This window comes from Panthera uncia, chromosome X (genome assembly GCF_023721935.1).
Source record: "Panthera uncia isolate 11264 chromosome X, Puncia_PCG_1.0, whole genome shotgun sequence".
Lineage (NCBI taxonomy): Eukaryota > Metazoa > Chordata > Mammalia > Carnivora > Felidae > Panthera > Panthera uncia.
In genome coordinates, this window is record NC_064817.1 from 13,696,171 (window position 1) to 13,706,439 (window position 10,269).

A 10,269-nucleotide genomic window follows, 5' to 3' on the forward strand; every position below is an offset into this window, starting at 1 on the left:
GCCCTAAATTACAGTGTATCTGTCCCTTCTGAAGTTTACAATGGCACATTACCACAAAAGGTGGGCACTCTTTCCACTCTTACAACAATTTGCTCCTATAAACTTAGGAAGGGGCAGAGCCACAGCCATAAACACAGGTCACAAGTAGTAGTAGTCAAATGCTCTCTATCTTTAAATGTTTCCTAGCTCTTTACTCATAAAAACGCTTATTTATTTATTTTTTTTTACTCTTTGGTTAAATAAGGAATTCATCTAGCCTAGGTGAGATGAGTGTAAAATTAAATTGAACAGCACCATCATATAAACTGCTTAAAGGAGCCTCAAATCTTTTGCTTTTCACACAATAAGATACCCTCATTTTTTACATCAAAACCTTACCACCACATGCCCAAAAAATGAAAGTAGAGGAAAGGTTTAGGGATGGACATATATTTCGTAGAAATCATTTAGCATAAAAATCACTCATATTATTATTTCTAAGGTGGCCAAGGTTTACTTACGTTAGACAACATAAAGACAAAAGAAGCAAAAATGCCTTACCCATGAAAACCAAAGAGCATATGCACATTCCAAATCTTAGATGGTTTTTCTAAAATTATTTTCAAGTTATCCAGCTTTAAGAACCATCACCTCTGCTATCTTTTTAAAAATGAGATGTTATCACTATAGTAAAGGCATTTCTATACTTAGAGTAACCAAAGCCCAAACAAGTTAGAGCCTGGAAAACTTACCACTAAATTATACCAACCTATTCTAATGTAAGATAAACAGCAGTGGTTTCTTTCATCTATTTCCCTAAGACAAAAGGATCATAAATATTAAGACCCCAAGCCAGAAAAGGGTGAACTTTTTCTTTCAAAATCATCAACATCAGCCATTTTCAAAATTTCCAGGGTTTTGGTTCCTGAAATTAACTATCACTCCAAATCCTGAGATATTATGTAGTAATTTTCAGACATTAATAATGTTCTTAAAATTCTTAGGGGTGCTTGATTTGCTCACTTCAAACTACAAAACATCTTCTGGCAATGCCAGACCTATATTCACACCATAGTCTCATGGTTCTAACACTGATGGCTGGCAGACTTTGTTCATATCTTGTGTATCGTAAAAACCAGGAATATGATTATGAGGAGACAATGAAACTCCCAGGGAAGTGAACTAAAAGAGAAACTGACCTCAGATTTCCATTCACAGCTGGAATCAGAATAGAGCTGGCATAAAGGGGAAAAGAAAAGGGAGGCAGACAGGGTAACCTGGGGAAAAAAAAAAAAACACACACAAAAAAACAAAAAAACACAACACTAGAGGCCACTAATAAAACTTAAAGAACAGAGGATCCTTTGCATCCTCTAATGTTCCAGTTACTAAAGTTACAAGAATAATTTCTATTAACCCAAAGAGAGGGGCAGTAAAATATTCAGGTGAAATTTCTTCCTCTCTCCCTCTCTCCCCAACCCCCGCCCCAAGAGCTCAAACTAAAATTGGAATTTGGATTTTCCTTAAATGGAACAACGGGCTACATCATTTTCATTCAAAAGACTTGGTATTTATTCAGCCTTTTCAAGGCACTTTACTATCATCAATTATTTCTCCATGAGGCAGCGCAGGATTACCCTGACCATTTCACTGATGCGGAAACAGACACCAACAGCAAAGGGAACGGGGGGCAGGAAGAGGGGAGATAGGAAGCATCTGGGAGGAACAGGCAGGCAGCTAAAAAGGAACAAACCCAAAAGAAAATGAATCACATCTGGCTTATAGTTGGCCATCATAACCCTTGTTATTTTTGAGCTCAGAGATTTCTGAAACATTTTGAAAAAATAAAGTGCTCTAAATTATCAGTTACAGTCTAAACTACTTACTTGGCCATAGAAATGAAGTTATTTAGCATTAAAAAAGACCCAATCTCCAAAGCACATAGATTTCAATTTATACCAATAATTCATTTTTCTTCTCAAGCCTAACCAGTATGTTTATCTGTATGACCTAGAAAATAATCTTTCATAAAAATGTACAGCTTTATTTAATCATAAAGAGGCACAAAGTTAGTATCACACAAATCAGAAATAATTCAGTTACACCCAGAATTTTGTTTAGAGAATTACGACCAAAACACTGACTCCCTAAATTTGCCTTAAAATAAAATAACTACTTGTTTTACATTCATACTGATTTTCTTAGCTATAACTTTGAAATGTTCAGGAATAAAGTACTGATAGGAAGCCTTAAACACCCAAAAGCCAACAAGCACAGCCTCTGAATGAAAGCAACTTGAACCAAACTCCATACTACAGACAGCACAGGCACTTAATAAAGATGTATTGATTGAAACATAAAAAGACTGACCAATTGCCTCATGAGAAAAACTGATACCACCTCTTTAAGACTGACTCCAATGATTTTTGTACATATCATGACATCATTAGCTTTAAGGCAACCTCACACATAATGTAGTTCAGTTACATTAATCTTTTCTTCCAAATAATTTCAAAACAAATCAACTTCTCTAAAGGAAACAGATATGCACACTTAAGCTTGTAAAGTTGCGTGATACATACGACATTCATTCAAAAATTTCAAAGCAGTTTTAAAAGTGTTTAAGGCTTTGAAAAAAAATCTATCACACTGTTTTGAAGACAATGGATAAAACTATAGCCAAACGAATACAAAGCATCAGGTGAGTGCTCATAAATTCACTCCTTTCTCAAAATCCCAACTGGACTTGTTTCCAAAAACTTATTTTCACAATCCTCCCATTAAATATACAAAATCACAGACTGAAAAAACACAGATCCTTGGAAATACTTTATTTCATGAGTAATTAAGAAAAAGAATGGCAAGAAAGGCAAAATTGTCATTTTTGAAGAACATTCCCAAGCACCGCTGTTGAAAAGAATTAAATCAGTCTATGAACTACCGTTATAATACAATTGCTTGTCACAGAAAGTTGTACTCCGTAAATGTTATATGTCTTATAATACTCTTTGCCCAAAACAGAAATATGAATAGCTGTGCGAGCATTAAAAATGGAGCATCTGCAGTTGTTTTGGTAAAGAAAACTATCCCTGACAATTTTGTGTAAGGAAGTATCCACTTTCCCTGCCTTAGTTTCCCCCTATTAACAGATCCATCCACTTTCTAGAGATATCCTAATGTCACCTTAACAGATAAATCATAAATGCTAATCCAGTTCTTCAAGATCAAGGTTAATTTCAAATTATAATCACACTTTGTAATGAACGACAAGTGTTCTACAACCTTAAAAAAAAACAAGTCTTAAATGGGAATTTGTAAATACCGGTGCTGGCCAAATATTTGGGGGCGGGGGAGGGGGCAAATTACAGCCCTCTAAGCTATGCAGAACCTCGAAGTGCAAAATCTATTAAATTTGCCTGCTAGGTCTCCCTCTGGCGATTTGGCGATTTTTACACTAGGATGCAGCACAACCACTAGCCAGGTGGAAAAAGCCAAGAACGCTATCCCTTAAGAAGGCACTAATGGTCCCTAGACCAGGTCATGCCGCGAAAGCACAGCGGCCGCCTCGCAGCTCTTCGGGACTGGGAGCCCCGCTCTCCGCGCCCCCCCCCCCAAACACGCAAGGAGGGCCGCACCCCTCCCGCCCTACTTCTCCCCTGAGAGAGAGCCGCCGGCGCCCCCACCCCCACCCCTTCGCCCAACCTCCGGGAGTCCCGGGGCTCGAGTCCGACGGGCACCTGGCGCCGGGACCCGAGCCCGTGCTCCGCCACAGGCGCATCCTTCCGGGCTAACGTTTCCCTCCCAAACTCCAAAAGTTATCTCACAAGTCCCGGAAGGCAACCGGGCGGGCTTCAGCCCAGACCACGCAAAGTCATCCCGCCTCCTCAGCCCCACCGCCCGCCGGCGCTGCCCCCGGGCCCCAGCTCGCCCCCCACCCCCAGCCCAGCCCCACCCACAGCAAGAGGATGCTCCGAAGAGTGCTGTCCGCGCTTCGGGCCAGGGGGGCAGCTAGAGAGCGACACGGCGACCAAACACCGCCCGAGGGATGGGCCCGTGACCCGCGACGGGGCCCCGGGGGAATGTGAGGGGCTGCGCAAAAGCGGCTATGAGGCGTCGCGGAGGGCGCTAAATGGGGCAGGGGAGCCCTGGCCTCTGGCGTGAGGCTGCCGAAGGTGGGCCACGCGGGTAAGGAGCCAAGATAAGGCCGGACCCCGCGGGGCGGTAAGGGGGCGTTACTCACGCGGGACGCGCCGCGGAGGTCTCCCGGCCACCCGACCGCCCGCGGAAAACGACCAGAGACCAGATGCCACGGCTCCGCCTCTCTGGTCTTCACGGGGCCCACAGTCGCCACGCACCTTCGAGTCTCGTCAGCGAAAGGAGCGAAATTGTGACACTGGTCCCGCGAGCCGGTACCGGTCTTCACACCGCCGCCGCCATATTTGAGAAGCCGCGCGCGGAGCCGCGCATGCCCCGCAACCGCCACCGCCGCCCCGCCCCCGCCCCGGCTGGCCCGCGTGCTCGGCGGTTGCCGCAAGCACGCCCTATGACCGCCGCCGCGTGCGGGGCCCGAGCTGGGGGCACTGCCGGAAGGCCGCGTGAGCGGTGGCGGGCGAAGAGACGCTGCGAGCCCAGGAAAGCCCTGGGTAGTTTTCCTTCATCCTCCCCCCACTATCTGCCCTCCCGCCAAAAAAAAAAAAAAAAAAAAAAAAAGCCAGTTGCAGCCCTTTGCACCCAAGACTGTGACGGGACCCTAACTGAGACCCCGGAGTCCCCGTCAAGTTCCATCGCGGGAACTTGCTCCTCTTGGCCATTGCCTTTGACTCTCGGTCACCACCCACACTGACCACGCACCGAAAACGCAGGCGCTTCCCTGGGAACTGAAGCAAGTTCGATCAGCAAAGAAAATGCAACTCTTTACAGCAGCCTGAGCAAAGCCACTCCTTCGCGGGTTGCAGCATGTTCCTTGAAACAGCTTCCCCCCACCCCCATGGGTTTTTGCCACGCATTCCCCTCCAGGTCCACGTTCTGAATTTGGTTGTTCCTCTAAGCCCAAGCTGGAGCTAACGGGGCTAGGTTAACCCGGAGGGGAAAGCCATTTGCTCACTAGTTTGAGACTGCTTGGGACCGTCCTCGAGAGTGCATTTTGTGATCTCTGGTGGATATTCCTCGCCAGGGGCGGGCCGTTGTGCAGGTGGAGGTTGCGCCGAAGGGAAGGGGGAGGTCGTAAAAATAACCTTGAACTGGCTCAAGACTCTCTCAGCACAAAATGTGGCAAACAGAAAATCCGAGAAAAACATCCCATCCCTCCATCCCTCGTTGTGAGGTTGGGTATAAGCAGATTTAAAACTTTTGTTTGAAAAATAATACAATGTGCTGTGTTAGCGAAAAGTAACCCACTGGCAGGCCATCTCTCTCCAACTCTGAAAAGCTGGATGTGGGTTTTTCGTCTGTGATCGCCTTAACTTGGTATATGGGGCATATTGTATTTTTAAAATCATAATTAGGAAGTTGAAGCCTAAAACTAAAAAAAAAAAAAAAAAAAAAAAAAAAAAAACCATACACACAACCGCGGAATATATCCATTTTCTACAATGCAGAATACAATTATTTTCATACAGAACTTTTGCAATATTAAACGAAGGCCAAATTTAAGTGTTTTTTTTAATTGTATGTAAACATTGGCCAATAGCACAAAATCAAACTGCCGAAATAAATGTTCACGCAAAATTCAAGAAAACTTTAAGGCGAAATAGAAAAACTAGGCCACTGTTACTCATATACTAAAGAGAGATTTGGTCATACCAATTGTATAATATATACATACCATTTAGTAAGGAATGTTGAAATGGTCCAAGATCAAGGTTCGAAATGTTTTCAACGGCCAAAAAGGTATCTTTGAGAGAAAAAAACAAGTTTAATCTAAGCAGACCCCTAGTATGGACTACCGCAGGGCTTGGAGGGATGAGGGAGCTTAAATTTTTAATTATTGGCCATTGTCTTTCTAATCCTGATGCAATGGAAATATTTGAAATTCATCTCTATATTCTGTATCAGAAAGATTTGGGTTGTCACTTATGCATCTTTTTCATCTATGGACCCCTCATCAAGTTGTAGAAATACTACTGTACTCTGATTATTAAATTGCCTGTCTCACAGGCACCTCATCTACTTCCCATATTCCTGTTTTTACTATGAAATTACTGAAGCCTTTCCTCTAAAAATGTAACTTGCATGATCTATATTAGAACATCTTATCAGTTACTATGTTCATCAAAGCATTTATAGAAGTGTGACTGTTACATTAAATACGAGTTATTGTTAATGGTGACAGCTACCATGTGCTGAGAATCCTCTAGCCTTTTCAGATACATAGTTGTCAATTTTCATAATATTCTTTCACAAAGTTCTTAGGAGGTAAGTTCCCTTATTCCCAGTTTATAGATGAGGGAATTGAATATTAAATAGCAACTAAGTGGCAGAATCAACTTCTAAACATAAATATACCTGAAACTTTCCTATCCCTTGTACCTGTCATAAATCATATGCTTTCATCATAGACTATGTATATAAACGTCTAATAACAATATTTTTATGTACTTATACTCTGCTTTTCCTTTTCCCCCTTTGCCAAAGTAAACTTGAGACTGCTTTTTAATGCTGTTAGCATAGGTCAGAACATCACTTTCTTTACATTATATGGAAGCACCTTGCACATAGGAGTTTGGTAAATATTCGTTGAATGACTGAATGGATGGATGAATACCTATTATGACCAATTCAGTTAATTTTGCCTAGAAAACAAAAATAAGGAGAATAGCTGAACTGAAAGAATAAGAACTAAGGCTGGTAAAATCCAAATTTTTATGATGGTTTTTCAAATCTGATTTGTTTCTATCCATTTGCTCCTATAGTTCTGGCTCAGCCCAAGATCTATGATGACCTTAAAAAAGATATATCATCCTCACTCTGCCCCAATCCAGTGCAAAATACTCCTATATCACAAGTATGTTTGATTACTTCCTTTTGTAGCTTTCTTTAGAATTTAATATCAGTCCCTCAGAATAAAAAGATGATCTTTCCTAGATAAGCAAAATTTAGCCTAGATTTCCATCAGCACACATGCTCATATTGAAGAGATATTACTTGCATAGGTAAAGTTACCATTTTAGGGAAGTCTCCCTCTAGTTTTCCCATTCCTTCCTCCCTAAAACACAGAAGCCTAACTCAGCCTGGCAGAGGCTAGGGATCCAAGGTATTCCTGATAAATTCATCAGTTGTATTTCCACCTTAGTAGAAAAAATCCATAGAGTAGGTATTAAAGAACTAATTAACATAGTAACTGAGTTTACAAACATCTTCAGATCCTGGTTTCTAACAAATTGCCCGTTTCTCCCCATTAAACCAAGAACACATCTCAGTAAGATATAAATTGTTCTTAGTATTGCTGATGATTACAATAAACCTCTTTTCCTAGCTTCAAAATAGTAACTTTTTTGGAAAAATATCAAGAGGTGAAGGCTGTGATATGAAGAGAGACTCTAGTCTAACAAGAAGACTGTCTTGTCAAAGGACACAGCTGTATCAGGAGGTTTAAACTTTTGTCTTAAATCTTTCTTTAGAATCTTACCATGCCTCAGCTTTTTTCATCTGCAAAATAAGGATAATAAAATCTGCCACACTTACTTCACAGATGAGACTGTGCTACCCAAATCTATCAGAAAACCAAACCCTGGTCTTTCCTTAATGGAGCCCATGTTTAAAAAAATGTTAAAAAAAAAAAAACATAAATTAGTCTTTCACCAACAAAGTGTATGAAATTGAAGCTGACTTTGGCCAAGTCAAGTATTCTATATGCTGTGAAAACTGGCATAAACTCAACATTATAAACTATACTTGGCCATTTATTACATTCACTCAGTTCTTCATTCAAACACCAAACATTCATTGAATGCTCTCGTATGCCGCTCTGCGAGAGGTGGGGATACCAAGATGTATAAGACAAACTGAACACTCCAGAATCTTACACCCAGTCCAAAGAGGAGAGAGAGGGAGAGAGAGAGCGTGCTCACAGAGATTTTAAGATCTTCAAAAGAAGTAGGGTTTATCACACCCTTCAGCATAATCAAATATTTTTAGAAGTACCCATAAAATATTGTATACCTAGCTGACCAGCTGATGTAATATCCTTTGCACATTTAATTAAAACATTTATTAATTTTGATTTTACACTTTTTAAAATGTTTACTCATTTATTTTTGAGACAGAGAGAGCTCGAGCAGGTAAGGGGCAGAGAGAGAGAGAGGGAGGCAGAGGATCTGAAACAGGCCCTGTGCTGACAGCATAGAGCCCAATGCGGGACTCGAACTCACAAACCGTGAGATCATGACCTGAGCTGAAGTTGGATGCTTAACCGACTGAGCCACCCAGGCGCCCCAATTTTGATTTTACACTTTTTGTACTGGTTATTCCGCATTTGAGCCATCCCCCACCCCCATGAATTTTCACCCTCTTTGCCTTATTCTGTGCCCCAGGGGACTTAACCTTCAGTAGCCTATCACTCTCAACAGCTGGTTTGGCCAACGGCAGGTACTATCAGGAGTGACTGTAGTCAAGTGTGTGAGAAGACTTTGTCCCCACTCCCTTCCTGCCTAGGATCTCAGTCTGGCAGTAGCGGTGGCTCCATGACACCTCCAGGAAAGGGCTCTCCTTCCAGGGATTGAGCCTCGCTGGGTCTTCAGGAAGTGAGAGGAACAGGTACAGTTTCCATCTTCCATTTTTTCCTAATCCCTGGGCAACCTCAATATCCCTTGTTAGCTCCTTTAAATCGACCCACATCTCTGTAAATAATTCATCCAATTCTCTTCAAAATCACATGTGATGGTACTTTCTGTTCCTGCCAGGACCATTATCGAGATGGTTTTCTTTTCATGTTTTGAGCCAACTAATTGAGAAGATAGGGTAGGGTCTTCAAGCAGGTCTGTAAGCCCTTTAAGAACTTATATTCGAGGCACTGTGTACAGCACCTACAGGGTTCATAGCCGATCATGTGTAAACAAGTCATTATAATACTGTGAACTATGAGTGGATGAAATCAACTGGCGATATATTGTCTTAGAGTGAAGGTTAAAGAGGATAACATGTGAAAAGCACCTACATGCTGTCTATTTGTTGACAACGAACACTCCACCATGAGTTCCCCATGTGCCTATTTCTTAAGAGAGTAAAAGGTGACATTTGAACTGAAAGGGGAGAATGAAAAGTTTGCCAAGTAGACGTGGAAGCTCATAGGGAACAGCATGCATGCAAGGTAGTGAAAAGTCCTTGAACACTGAAAGGTTCGTTGTGCCAAACAAACTAAGGAAAGGTCAATTTAGAGAGGACTTTGAGTGCCAGGCTAAGGTGCCTGAACCTTATTCAGTGAATGACAGGGAGCCTTTAAGAAGAGAAGTTGTAGAGGCATCTGCAACCCTTCTGGCTGCTGCTACAGCTTGCAGGGTTCTGCTCTCCTCTCCCACTGGAAGCTGGACCTCTGCAGCCCGAGATGGGGCGAGCGCTGGCAGGCCGCTGGGCCTCTGGCAGCTGACCTGGAGAATTAGGGCCGGAGCAGGCAGATACTGGAAATAGTCAAGAGCAGTTATGCTTTGATGGTCACGGGGAGGGGGGTGAGGACCAGAGCGGGCATTGAACCGACTGGATGGACAACCCCACAAGGCCACTTCAACAAACGTCGTCTCATCCTGGGCTTTTTTTTTTTTTTTTCCCAGCTGAACTTTAACCTACATGCAATAAAGTGCACAAATCATAAATGTACAAACCCATTAAGTTCTACACAGGTATGCACCTACGTAATCACACCGACATCAAGGTATAATTTTCAGCACCCCAGAAAAATCTTATGGCCACTCCCAGTCAAGAACACCCCCCCACACACACACCCAACCAAGCAACCATTATTCTGGCTTCTATCATTATAGATTACTTTGCCTGTTCTTGGATATCCTATAGATGGACTTACTCAGTACGTTCTGTTTTCCATCTGGCTTCTTTCACTTCATATTATGTCCCCAAGATTCACCCCTGTTGTTGATGTATCATCCTCATGCTTAGCAAGTCTTGCAGATGATTTCACTGTCCCCTCTTTCCCACAAGCTGTTCTTTTTATTAAAGCTACTGTAATGTGTCTTCCAATTATTTTCTTCTTTTCTTTTTTTTTTAAGAATTTTTTTTTTAAAAAAAAGAGGTTAGAGTGGGAGAGAGCCAAAGCATAAGAGACTCTTAAAAACTGAGAAC

General features: G+C 42.2%; 1 protein-coding gene across 3 annotated transcripts in view; it reads right to left on the reverse strand.

Moving 5' to 3' along the window:
- SCML2 (Scm polycomb group protein like 2) overlaps positions 1 to 4,437 on the reverse strand; it is a 104,296-nt gene extending 99,859 nt beyond the window's left edge. For all 3 annotated transcript variants that reach the window (XM_049643540.1, XM_049643539.1, XM_049643541.1), the window contains exon 1: positions 4,335 to 4,437. The gene's annotated coding sequence lies outside the window, so the exon portion shown is untranslated. The remainder of the gene's footprint in view (positions 1 to 4,334) is intronic.
- Positions 4,438 to 10,269: the final 5,832 nt, after the last annotated feature.